At 36.1% G+C, this 14272-nt stretch overlaps 1 non-coding gene across 1 annotated transcript; it reads left to right on the forward strand.

Moving 5' to 3' along the window:
• The first annotated feature begins 7613 nt into the window (after window positions 1–7613).
• On the forward strand, window positions 7614–7695 carry Trnas-aga (transfer RNA serine (anticodon AGA)). Its single transcript has one exon. It is a non-coding gene; the product is annotated as a tRNA-Ser (tRNA).
• Window positions 7696–14272: the final 6577 nt, after the last annotated feature.

Here is a 14272-nt window from a genome sequence, read left to right on the forward strand (position 1 = left end):
TTAATTTTTTATTCTTTAATTTTTCAGTTGTAACATTTACATTATGCCTGATTAAACTGAAGGGCGTGGCAAGATTAGCTTCTTTTTTTTCCTTAACTTTTTTTTAGTAAATCATTCTTTTGAACGGAGACAAGGCCTATTTCTGTAAAATAATGAATTCATATCTAATTTTGTGTTGTTGATGTTCCCACATCAATAATTAAGCAAAATAATTTGTTTAAAATCCTTATTTAAAAAACAAAGCAGAGCTTATCTATGGGAAAGAACTTTACTCTTACAACTATATATTACAACTATATATCTCAATAATGTAAAAGCTATCTCCCTTTTCCGGTATTAAATAAAATGATGAATTACCGTGACTATATTTTTTTTTTATTCCGATATCAAACAAAATAATAATTTACCAAGACTAATATTTTTACTTTAAAATTGATTCATGCTTAGTTAGGTACAATAAATAATTCTTTAAAGTTGTAACTTGATGCGAGAACAGGTTTGGATATTATAACCCACACCTGACAGTCTGATCGACAGACTAACAGAGTGAGTGAGTTGATATATTTATTAAATAACACAAATACTCTCCTAGCCGTCCACAATAATGCTAGAGTTGCAGTGTACACAAGTCTCAGGTGACCAGGTCACAGGTCAAAGTTAAATTAGTTTTATACGTTTTTGGTAGAGCTTCCCCACCCCCGGCCTCCCCTTTTATTAAGCTAAGTCGTGGTACAGAAACACCTAAAAGATTTTATTTTTTTAAATGTTGGGTGGTTGGATGATTTGTCGTTTGACACATTTCGACTGCGCTATGTGGAGAATGGTGATTACTAGAATAGGAGCTTAAGGAGCTTAAAAGAAAAATAACTGATTTGTCCAGCCCACAAGCATTTTGGTGGCGATGTTTACAGTAGAGTAGGGCTGCACTGCCTCCGAATGTGCTATCTGAGTTGAACAATGGTCATTTTACGATTACAGGCAGTTAGTTTTGATATAAATGTAGTGTCCCCGAAAAGAGAAGTGCATATTTAATGCAGCTATGCAAGGCTGGTTTACTAGGTATCACCTACTCAAACCGCGTCACAGACATGAAAAACAGCATCACAACGGCGATTGGGCCTGACGATGACTTGCTAACCACAGGACAAAAAAAAAAAGGAAACTTAAACTTTATGACCATATCAAAAGGGCGTCAGAGCCGCAGAGACCTTCAGGAAACAGAACCAGGAAAAAGAAGAAGAGGCAAACCGAGAAAGCGATGAGAAGACAACATTAAAGAATGAACTGTCCTGTCAATGAAATTCTATCCATTGTAAAAGAGAGAAAAGAATGGAGAATAATTGATCATGGAATGGGTAATGTCGAAGTCTCTGTAGGCAACAAAGCATATAAAGCTATTTGCCCGCACATATTGGTTATAAAGGCAATTGGATCCAGTTGCTAGTCCATTGAGCGCTTGACACATCGACTGCCAATGGATCTCTCAAAATACATTTTCAATTACAAAGACAGTTTGTGTGGAAACACAAATCCAAAATCGGTCCCCGAAGTTTTCCACCCAGAGAAAGAAGGTTGACAGATCATGTGTGGTGCCCCAACGGTCAAGCAGACCAAGGGATAGGTTACAGGGAAGGTCTAGTTGAATGTGAAGCTGGCCTAACTTATGTCATTTAATGATTATCTAAATGTTTTGTAAAGGGTCAATCTCTTTTTCAAAGCCTCAAGAAAAAAAAAATCCTTAAAATACAAATTCCTTTAGTTAAATGTACAAACCATTGTATTTTGCGCTACCGTTCGTGCGATAATATGAAAAACTACTTATTCATTGTTGTTTAAAATTATGTTCCACTTATATGTGTACTAAATAGATTTTTTCTCTTTAAAAAAAGTACACATTTTTTTGTAATGTAGACGTTAGTATGACAGAACTAACTTAATTTAACAATACAACATCTAAAACCGTTAGCATAAACATGTTGTAAATATGATACATGATTATTTCGCTTACTAAATAGTATCTCGTGTTTATTTCTATTACTAGTGAATAATTGTAAAAATTTTGTATTTTTTACTAAAAAAAAAACTGCTTGCATAGTTGATTTTAAAAATTAAATTTTTAGTTTTCAGAAAAGAAAAAAGTAGCCGTTGCTTCAGAACTTTGAATGATCTAAAATATCATGATGTCGGATTTTCACTATCTTTTCTAGTTTTACGAAATCTAAACGGGACGGACGTACGGACGTACGGATAGACCTAACAAAACTAATAGCGTCTATTGCCCTTTTCGGGGCCGCTAAAAACACAATTCTTTCTTGAAATCTGATAATTTTTTCCCGGGACAGCTAATCACCAGTTGGCACCGGGGGGGGGTTCTGGAGTTCTGTTAGAATCACTACAGACTGAAAAGATAAAATATAGAATCTTTGAGTAATTATTTTTTGTATTTGTTTTAAATAGTGTCAAAATTTTATTATTTTTATACAACAAATGTTATATATACACATCATTAAGACAGTAAGTTTTACAACAAGAACACTATATATAATAGAATACAACAACATATTGCGCAACATCAACCTCCATTGATTTTAGGGCGCCCTCTGAATCCACCCAACTCTAATGGATGCCTGGCTTTGGTTGGGGAAAATAAAGGCTGTTGGTTGGTGTGCTGGTCCCATGACTCCCTGCTCCTTAACTATTGGCCAAAGAAACAAATCTGCCTTAAGGATCTTAAAGTCTGAAGGGGGAACTTTATGATCAGTGCTGGGTTGACACCAAGTGTTCATAGAAACATAAAAGTCCAATTCTGTGATGGTTAATATAATAATTGTTTTGTTTCTCTAGAACTGGTTGATATCCTAAATTCTTCAAAAGGGTAAAAGCTTATTACTAGTTGAAATTTATAAAAAATGGATATTGAACAATTGCACATTTATATTCATAGTTTATATAAAAGGATAAATTACATTATAGAGTCCCAGTTTATTTTTCAGTATACTAAGAAATCCTAGACACTAACAGCGACTTGAAAGATATAACTTGGACATATGGTTCTTTAGGAATAATAAGAACTTCCTTATCGTTGTAAAGCTGACACATAATCAAATGGTCAGAGCATTTCACAAAATCCTCGAGACCTAGAGAGACATTCCTACGAGGAATGTTTCCAAAAAAATAAAGATAGAGGCAAGAATAACAAAAGTGAGATGAATGGGCAGATTTTTTTTTTATGTCAAAATATTCCAACAACTTGCTCTTTGTTTGCGGACTAAAATAAAAAATGTGAACATTCTTTAAAGTAGAAAATTTAGTTATAAAACAGGTCTTTTAAAGTTAACATCAACTTCAAGTTTTAACATATTTTTCCACATGGAATATTTTAAAACGTCGAGGCTAAATTTCAAGATACTTTCTTACAATTCTGACAACAAAAGTACATCTTTGCTTGGAAGAAGGTTATGGCTACATGTACAAAATGTACTTGTCCCTTCCTTGTTAGTCTGGTGTCATGAGAGCTGACAGTTTCAACTGCATCCTACCTTCCTGGCACTTTTCTGTCGACACTTCTGGAACGCACGGATTGACACATTTTCCTTCAGTAGCTTGCTACTTCCACTTCCTCAAGTATCTTATCTCTTTGTGGTCCAAGGGAAAGAGGCGGGTCCTTTGTTTCATTAGGCCGTCTAATTTGCTTTCTTTGCAAATCACGCACGCTCGCACTGTATCATTAAAAACACACACACACACAAAGTAAAAATATGTCTATTTATCTAACGCAGGGGTGGGCAACCTTTTTCTACCGAGGGCCGCATTAAAAAAATTTGGGGACTGGCGGGCCGCATAAAGTATTTTTTTTACTCCCAATTGAGGAATTACAACAACAGTTAGCAATTTCTTGAACTAATTTTAAGACTAATTTTTTAAATTTTCTTATTGTCTTCTTACATCACAACATTTCACCACAAATAAACATTTGTACTTAATGTGAAGCATTTAACTGTTTACATCCGTGCATAATATTTTTTAACTGTAGAACTAGCTTACTAGTTGTTTTGTTCTTGCGACTGCTGTCAAATTACAGTCAGTGAGCATCGACCTGTCCTAACACTTGATAATTTTGAAACAAACGAAATAAAGCGTGTTCACACATGAATCAGGTTCCGAATAATGTGAAAGCTTCGCAGCAAAGTTTTCTTAAGTATGGGAATACAGCTTCTGGCAGTCATGAAACTTCCGTGGAAGAATTCACTGGAATTACTCTTTCAGGTCATACTTTGCTTGGAGGTATGTCATCTGGAGCTGAATCAGCTTCTGCATTAATTTATGGTGAGCTGATGTATTGAAAACTAGTTCCAAGCTCTTGACGTCTTAAAATTTGCTTTCAAATTCCACAATCAAGGAATCCAAATAAGTCTAGTAATTTCATCCATTTCACTAGAAATAGTTTCACTTTTCAGCTAAGGAAAATGATAATACCTGATTTCACTTGCTGCCTCAAGAAGTGGAATAACTTTGTTTGAAAAGATTTCAGAAGCACATACATTTCATTTGCAAACAAAACATTGCAATATCTTCAATGATAAACATGAAGTCTGTCTTCAACTCTTCATTTGAAAGATTAGTAACAAAGTCACAGTCAATGTCCTTCAATGAACCTAACTATTTCTTCCTTGAGATTCCTTATTCTTCTAGGCCAGCGGATACTACTGTGTAACCGAACATCGGAATGTTTTGTTTCCAAATCTTCAAGTACTTCTCGGAACTGCAAGTCATGGCCGGCAGATAATTGGAGGCCCTTATCAAAGTGAATTTGGTGGCCTCAAATAAAATAAAATAAATTTAAAAAAGCGACAACAATCAAATTATTCAATTTATTAAAAACCTATTGTACTTCAACAATAACATTGAGGACAAATTTCGCTATTTCTTCCCCTAAAATAAAAAGAAACTAGGTAGTGCAAGGCCCTCACCAATTGGTGACCCTAAGCTGTTTGTCTATGCCTAAGGCTGGCCCTGTGCCAATAATAAGATCATTGAGAAATCAATTCCAACAATATATTTGATATTCAATGCTTAATTTTATTAAAAAGCCTGTTTTTCTTAGTCAAAGCACGAGCTCCTTTAGTTGTTACACTTGCCATCTTGTAGAAGCCGACCTAACACTTTCAACACAGTTTTTAATAGAATTGAATAAATACTTGCTTGTGTTTCGAAATATTGCCATTAAGAATAATCTTCGTTTACTTTAAACCTTTTAGAATGACATTTAAAGACAATGTTTCTTTAGCCTCTTCATGATGAGTGATAAGAATCAAAAGTTTTAATTATTTCTAGATCTATAGATATTTACAATTATTTATTTCATTATATTTACATTTTTATTTGTGTAATGTGTGGGAGCACCTGATTTCTTTAAGCGTCGGCGGGCCTCATAAAACACTTCGGCGGGCCGCATGTGGCCCGCGGGTCGTAATTTGCCCACCCCTGATCTAACGCTTTCCAGATAGTTTTAGTTTTTTTTTGTCGTTTTTTACAAAGCTTATATAAACTCTGCTGTCTGTCTGGTAAAAAACTGTGTATATGCCTACACGTCATTCATCCTACACCCATTCTCTGAGGAAATTAAAACTTCACACAATTATTATTTGATATAGATAAAATATGAATCAATAAAAAAAGTAACCAATTAGACAAATAATTCCTGGTAATTCATTTTTTGTTTAGTAGCAACAAGGGAAACAAAACGTGAATAAATTTCAACTTGATTCAATTATGGGAAACGAGAAATCATATCTGTAAGGGTATCCACCCAGACAGACGTTGTGCGTTTATACATGTTTGCTTAAAAAAAAGGTGCATTGTCAACAATGTCGAGTATACAAACTATGATCTTCAATTCTAAAAATACATTTTGGCACTCAATCTAGATCTATTTTTGTTGAGGGTTTCCCTGATCTATGGCCTGATCTGTGGCCTGATCTATGGCTGACGTCTCATCGCTTCAAACAAGTTTGTTTTTAGGGATGTTTGTTTTCATCAACACTTAGGAAGTTTTATAACAAAAAGTGATCCTGATTGCTACCTGCAATAATACACAAACACACAAAAAAAGATATAGTAACACAGAAAAAGTAATTGCACATGTAACATAGATACATGTTATGACACTTTTATACTGCTTGTAATCTCTCTGTATATTACAGGTGTTTGTCTAAACCAGTGATTCCCAAAGTGGTCTATATAGAGGTTGTGACTTAAAATAATATTTACATCCTATTTATGTAATTCTTTCATACATTTATATATGATTTGTTCCTTCATTAATCTTTTAAATATTTATCTTGCTATTCAAGCGAAAAAATGTTGTATTTAATATGAAACCTATTACGCTATAGGATCATCAGAGACAATGCCATACTGACAAAAATTGATAAAGATTTTTAAAATATTCGAACACTCAAAGATTAGCTTCAGAATTAGACCCACAAAATCTCTCTTCGACATCATATCGAGAAGTTGATGGTTTGTGAGCCTCTTACAAGATCTCTTTGATCATCATCATCTCTTTACTTATAGTAAAATACGTCGAGCATTATAGGTAAGACAAGGATTTTACCAGCCATTGTAGTTTTAAACACTGTTTTACACAAACCTACATCTGATTGTATTTAAATAAATTCTTTAAGCAACAATACAGTTTAAGGTCACTTTGTGTTATGCGTTATTAAAAGATTCTTTTATAACTCTTTGGAAAACGACATATATACAGTTTGGGAACTGCGGCTTCGCAGGCTCTGACAGGGTGTAGCGCTGAGTGCTGTAAACTGCCTAAGGGTCGTCTGCTCCTTACTTTTCTCGGGATTGACCCACAAAACCTTCCCAATTTGGGTATAGTTGCAAAGCAGCAGAGGTTTGAAGTCAGTTTTTAGGTGGGTAGCCATCCAAGGCTAATGAGCCCTTCCTCCTCGAAGCTAACAGGCGACAGTTACTCGCCTTTGCCCCTTCTCCTGTTAGTGAAAACAGCTCATGCGGACCCAATATTTGAGCCACACGTTAAAGATCAAGAAATAGACGTGAAACTGATCTTTGCGAAAACTTTGACAAATTAATTAATGAATAGCTTAATATTTAATGTTTGAAGGACTACTTCATAGAACAACAAATTCCTATATGAAACATAATAGCAATGGATGATACACCAGCAAAAAGAAAAAAAACATTAAAATAAATAAACATCGCTTATCGAAGACGAATAAATGTTATTTATTTTAATTGGTTTAAATTCTTTTTTTTTCAATAAAAAGATATATCTCTATAACTATATATGTAGCTTTAAATCACTTTTTTTTTCACTATTCAACTCACTACAGTTAGATATTTGCTTTAAAAAAATATTGATGAATTTGCAAAAATTTGCAAGTTAAGCAGGGGGTCTACCGTAAACCAGAAAACATTGAAAGGGGTCTATGAGACAAAAAAGTTTGGGAACCACTGGTCTAAACTCTATTTAAAATGAAAGATGAATTAACATATTTTCTTCTAACGACTGTATTTTGAGAGATAATAATTTTAGAAATAGCAAGCTATCATGATCGCACACAATAGTGTTGTAAGTTGTCGTGGCCGAGTGGTTAAGGCGATGGACTAGAAATCCATTGGGATCTTCCCGCGCAGGTTCGAATCCTGCCGACAACGCCAAATTTTTTTATAGCTAGCAAAGTTGTGGACATTTCTTCCCTATTTCAATTATATACTGTAATGTTTTGTTGTTATATATATTCGTTTCCACTTTTATTTATATCGTTGAAGCGATTTCTTTTTGCGCATTTTCTGCAGTCTTGATGAAAGTGATGAATCGAGCCAACTGAATATGATTTCCTTGTTTGATTTCAGGATCCCCCCCCCCCCCCCCAAGACACACCACTTGTCATTCTGCATTGGAACTTAGATGAAATGATCTTCAATTTTAAGGAAGGTTGGAAAGATGCACGTGTCAAAGGTCAAGGTGTATTTAAATCTAGTTTGGTTGGCACCTTTTTTTTTTCCATTACATCGATCTCTTTTTTTTTCCTTCTCCATCCCCCCCCCCCAGTCCCCTCCCCCAACCACACACAAATACACTCTCCGTTTCCTCTAAGCCATTGTAGGGAAAGACATAAATGAAGATACAAATACTGGTGCCTAGGTGGAAGAGTTGTCTTTGATATGGGATTAGAGAGAAGTGAAGTCAGTGGGAGCTCTGGAAAGCGAAACGACGTTAACTTCAGAGAGTGAAATATTTTTTAAAAAATATTTTTTGTAATCACACAAGAAGACACCACTTTTATTTGTGTTACATTTGGCGGTTATTGTTCTCAAAAGTAGGACATAATGGTTACAAAGGAAGGCACCCCATTGATGAACCATAGTTATTTTAGGATTGAAGGGAGCTAACTTTCATGTTCATTTACTTTTTTTTTTTGTATTGCTCTTTTGAATGAATTTGTCTTTGTTAAATTTTGGATGACATAGTTCAGTGAGGCCTAACCTACATCAGCCCGTGGTCCATTTTAATTTCTGACACACGTCGCGGGTCATATCAACCAAACAAAAATAGACAACTTTTAGGATAAATCTTATCGCAAATTCACTGTGACAAGCAACCTTATTTTTCTACTTTTCTTTAAAGTTTTGCATTCAGAGTCTACTTTTTACTGTCTTCGAATCTTCCATTTCATTAACGCACACCTATTAAGTGATACAGCACCACTTGCATTGATACCTAAAGACGATGCGAATAGACTCTACACAAACACCGAAGATCTCACGTACAAGGCTAGCTCAAGAAAGCAGCGGACATTTCAAAGAATTAAAAATAACAGAAGATTCGTGTCCCCTAAAAATTAAAACATAAGCTTTTTTCTTACAAGAACACACACAAAAAAATGATATAAATATTGGAATAGTAAAGAATGAAATCCATGGAAGAAACTTTAGAAAGAGTGTGTCACTGCTATTAGGTGACATTAGATTGTGCATATTAGTGTAATTAAAGATGTCGTGTTTCCCTTTAAATTTTGGTACTATTTGATGTCGCAAATGTTCACTCCAGTCAATACAGAACAAAAGATATTAAAATTCATCAACTAAAGTTTTGATTAGCAGACATATTTATTCACAATAAAATTATATATAATGCTTCACAAATCCAATGAAATATTCGGAGTGCACAGCTAATACTAAATTATTGGATCAACTACGTAAGACGTCAATCCAGCTTAAGAACATGGCGACTACTGCCTCTAACCATGTGGGTAACTCCCAGAACGAGATTTCCTGCCCATAATTCTCGATTAGGTTTCACTGTCACGTGTTACACAACAAAACGTTATGTAGTGGGGATGACCTGATATATGGGTCGGCTGAACTTGACCAAGCACCGGTCAGCACAGGGTCAAGTTGACCTCTGCCCCGGTAGCTGAGATTTGAATTCCTTTTCCTGCTGGCATCCTCCATTGAAACTTGCTGCTACACACCTACTCCAATACCACCTTGTCTGATCCTGCTGTGTTTGTCCTAAGTTCATTGTTTTGACCAAGGCTGCAGGTAAACACATTTTTACTGTTTCTTGTATATCATATATTCCTATAACCAGTTGTAGATACTGGCTGTTAAGAAACCGTGTATAGATTTGTTCTATTTAATTGTCATAGTTTTGTAAGAAAAGGTAAGAGCGAAGCTCTTCAATGTATGTTAGTTTTATATAGAACTAGTTGATTTATTTTTTGAAAATTACTTTGTCATTTATTTTTATAATGTTTGTTGGTGTTCTATATCTCTTTTGTGTCTACAAAAGAGATGATTGGTTCACACTATAAGAATTTGTTTTTTTGTTTATTTCTAATATTTATACCTGATGTTGTGTTTACAAATTGGTCTGTTCATTTAGACCATATAATTATGTTTATTTTATGCTCATTAGTAATTATGTTGTATGTTTGCCTTTGGCAGGTTTTTTGTGTACATTAAACTTGAAATAAGCCTTCTGACTTGCTTCATCATTTTGGTTGTCATATTCTGTGCTGAACCCACCACAGTTATATACTTCGTGATTCCCACTAATTCATGTCACAAACAATGAGGTGACAGAGTGAGAGCACTAACATTGTCCGGACTGTACAACAAGGTCGTCCGGACTGTACAACAAGGTCGTCCGAACTATACAACACAGTCGTCCGAACTGTACAACAGGGTCGTCCGGACTGTACAACAAGGTCGTCCGGACTGTACAACAGGGTCGTCCGGACTGCACAACACAGTCGTCCAAACTATACAACAAGGTCGTCCGGACTGTACAACAAGGTCGTCCGAACTATACAACACAGTCGTCCGAACTGTACAACAGGGTCGTCCGGACTGTACAACAAGGTCGTCCGGACTGTACAACAGGGTCGTCCGCACTGCACAACACAGTCGTCCAAACTATACAACAAGGTCGTCCGGACTGTACAACAAGGTCCTCCGGACTATACAACAGGGTCGTCCGCACTGCACAACACAGTCGTCCAAACTATACAACAAGGTCGTCCGGACTGTACAACAAGGTCGTCCGGACTGTACAACAAGGTCGTCAGGACTGTACAACAGGGTCGTCCGGACTGCACAACACAGTCGTCCGAACTATGCAACAAGGTCGTCCGGACTGTACAACAAGGTCGTCCGGACTGTACAACAAGGTCCTCCGGACTATACAACAGGGTCGTCCGCACTGCACAACACAGTCGTCCAAACTATACAACAAGGTCGTCCGGACTGTACAACAAGGTCGTCCGGACTGTACAACAAGGTCGTCAGGACTGTACAACAGGGTCGTCCGGACTGCACAACACAGTCGTCCGAACTATGCAACAAGGTCGTCCGGACTGCACAACAAGGTCGTCCGGACTGTACAACAGGGTCGTCCGGACTGCACAACAAGATCGTCCGGACTGTACATGTACAGTCGTTCAGTCGACATTTCTGAGAAATTATATATTGTTCATAATCATTTATAAGTCTCATTGGTGTCCACCCATCGAAGCTCATGACTCATTAATTAAATGTGGCATATAGAGTGTGTACACAATAATAGGACAAGATCAGTTCACCTTAAAGAAGGGAGACCTCAGAGTTCGGACCACACATACATCCGAAGATGTATAATACAAAACGTAATTGTTTTAAATTGTATACCACTTCTGCTCAAGGTCAGTGAGAGGAATTAGTCAGGTTGAGGTGTCATGTGATTCTGTTGTCTTTCAAACTGATTGATATTCAATTCACTTAAGGGCCTTTCAACGTTAATGTAAATGTACCTAATTGGAGTTGAGTTTAAGTGAGGGTTTTTGGGGGTTAAATTTATTTATTTATTTTTTTAATGTGGTTTATTCAGATTCTACTTTCACTTACACTAACACACAGGACAAACAGGTTAACGCATCCACGTCCAGACAGGGCCGCCGCTACCTAGTGTACAACGTCTGCATTGCACGCAGGCGGCCACATCATTCTTCCAACTTGTTTTGTTTTTTTAGTTAAATAAAAAAAAAATTAAACTTTTTATATATCAATTCTAATTATTCCATTATCCTTTGAAAACTTTAAAAAAAAGTTGTTTGTAAATAAGAAATTATTTTGTAAACTTTAGAAGAAATAAAATGTTTTATTTTCATTGTAGTTATTAATCCATTAATATATTGGAAAAAATAACATTATTTTTAAATTAAAAAAAAATATCCTAAGTAAGAGACGTGGTTTCATCTTCTAATAAGACTTTGTCAAGAGGCGTATGCAAAAAATGGGTCAAAACATTTTGAAGAAAACATTTCAAAACGTCTTCGCAAGTGTGATTCTTCTAAAATTTTGTTTGTCTCTGAACAGTTAAATTTCTTCCGACCATTCTGTGGCATTTTACGTCTCGAGAGACGATCTTTTCCCTTTGCAACTTCTTGTGTGACTAAAGAGACCAATCCTTGATACACAGCTGCGATCACCAAGCGCCGTTGCATTTTCACCCTTCTTTCTGCTTCTGTTGTGTATGACATCGGAAATCCGTGACCCTTCCTTTATGCTCTCTCTCCATGTGGATCTGTCCAGTGCCACCTCTTCCCAGTTGCCAGTGTCGATTTTGAAGAGCTTCCTGTCGCGTTTGCATACATCAGTATAACGTAAAAGTGGACGACCAGCGGCTCTCCTGCCTTTCCGACCATTACACTTCATTATAGTGACGACTTTTGTGGAAAAAAAAAAGGTCCGCGACAGAAATGTCTAACTTAAAAAAAGATCACGCCCATTACACACGTCCGTGCGCTATATGTGGGCCTTCCTAGAATATCCCTCGCATGGTACCATTGACCCGAACTGCCCCATTATTATTAAACTTAATATGACCCTCGCCTTTTTTTTTTTACCACAATGAGTAGTGCGTTCTTAAAGAAAACACCTGCTTCTAAGGGGGCTTGAACGAAAATTTTGTTATCTATGGGGTCGCCACCCTGAAATATGAGAAACACTGCCTGACTTTTTAAATTTTTTTTAAATTTCAATTCATTGTATGACTTATACTTTGAATTATTTATTTTGTATTAACACAAGAAAAATATTCAGCGCTGAGTTGCTTTATTTTATGCTTTATTTTGTGTTAGTGGTGTGCTGGATAAATTTGTAGGCATCTCTGAATCCGCGTATGTCACAAGATTATGGATACAATGCCTATTTCTCCAAAATACAATCGTTATAATTAAAGTCAAAAAGTTGAAAATGTTTAACCGTCGATGGCTTTTCTATTTCGAGTCTTTTTAGCTAACAGACCACATAACACTGTTGAGCAGTCAAGGATATCGAGAAATTTTATATAGATCATGATCATTTACTCTTTTCATTGTATTATACCCGCTGCAAATCATCAATTATAAATTCATCGTCGCAAATACAAAGTGTAATTAGAATAAGATATGTTTTTGATTTGTATCAAAAGTACCAAGATTTCTGAATGCACATAAATCCAAAATTGTTCATAGTTCATGGTTCATAGTTGTACTTGAGGGATACAACAACGGTGCGAATATGAAAGGAAAAAATGGAATGGTCTACAAAAAAATGGATTTAAATCAAAGGGCACTTTTGGTATAGTGTCCCGCTCAGTTATATGGATTTATTTTTCTAGAAATAAAAAGAGGGGGTGGGCGGCATTTTAAAATTTTGCACGCAGGCGGCCACACCCCTTGAGGCGGCCTTGCGTCCAGACCATATAATACTGTTAAGCAGTCAAGGTTTTTGAGAAGTTGTATATAGTTCATGATCATTTACACTGTTCATTATAATATACCCGCTGGAGTTCATCAATTATAAAGTCAAAGTCGCAGATATAGAAGCATTAGCGAGTGGTCGAAACCAGATTAGTTTCTTATGTTCATTACAATGAACGACAATCTAAAATAGTTCATAGTTTTTTGTTATGGTATCACTTTTTTTTAAATTCACTTTCCAAAAGATTACATTGCAAAAAAAAAAAAAAACAACAAAAAAAAAAAAAAGAATTTCATGGTATCACAACAACAAATATAATTAGTTAATGAGGTGTTGTTTTTTTTTTTTGGTTGTTTTTTTTTTTTTTTTGTTACGACCAGAGGAGTTTAATCTGTGTTTCAATGTTTCACCTGCTTTGAGAGCGAGCTCTCAATACAGTAGTTCAAAGTTGCATAGTTTTCAACTGAATGTTTGTAGCAGACGATACCATTCAACAAAGTGGATCCGTGTAGAAATGCTTCTCGACAAATGTATTCTCCCAATTTTGATAAGCACCTGCGTACTGAGAGTGATCTTCTTTCCAGTAATCAAACCAGTTCGCTCTTCGTCGAATCTTTCCCTTGGGAGACCATACCGTAAAACTCTAGGATCTGGATCCTCTGGGGAGCGGATATTTCTGGCTAGTGATTTCGGCACATTGTAGGCGATTCTCATGCAGTAGCGTCTCATTGGGCAGGATTCAAGAGAGAAGTGTGGGTATCTAGGACGGGGCATGGAAGTCCAGTCTTCTGTTGTTGTATGAGATGGCGGTAATTTGAGGCCAGTCAAAGGATCGAAAGGTTTGGCTCTTCTCCTCACGCGTCTGATGGGTAAACTAGGATTTGGGATCTCGGTCATGGTTGGCAGATGGACCACGAGATCCTCTGTGATATAACGTTTTCCTGCTCCAGGTAAGTGGGTCATTAGTGAAACGTCAATTTAATCTTCTATCATCAAAACTTCAACA

This window comes from Biomphalaria glabrata, chromosome 4, assembly GCF_947242115.1.
Source record: "Biomphalaria glabrata chromosome 4, xgBioGlab47.1, whole genome shotgun sequence".
Classification (NCBI taxonomy): Eukaryota; Metazoa; Mollusca; class Gastropoda; family Planorbidae; genus Biomphalaria; species Biomphalaria glabrata.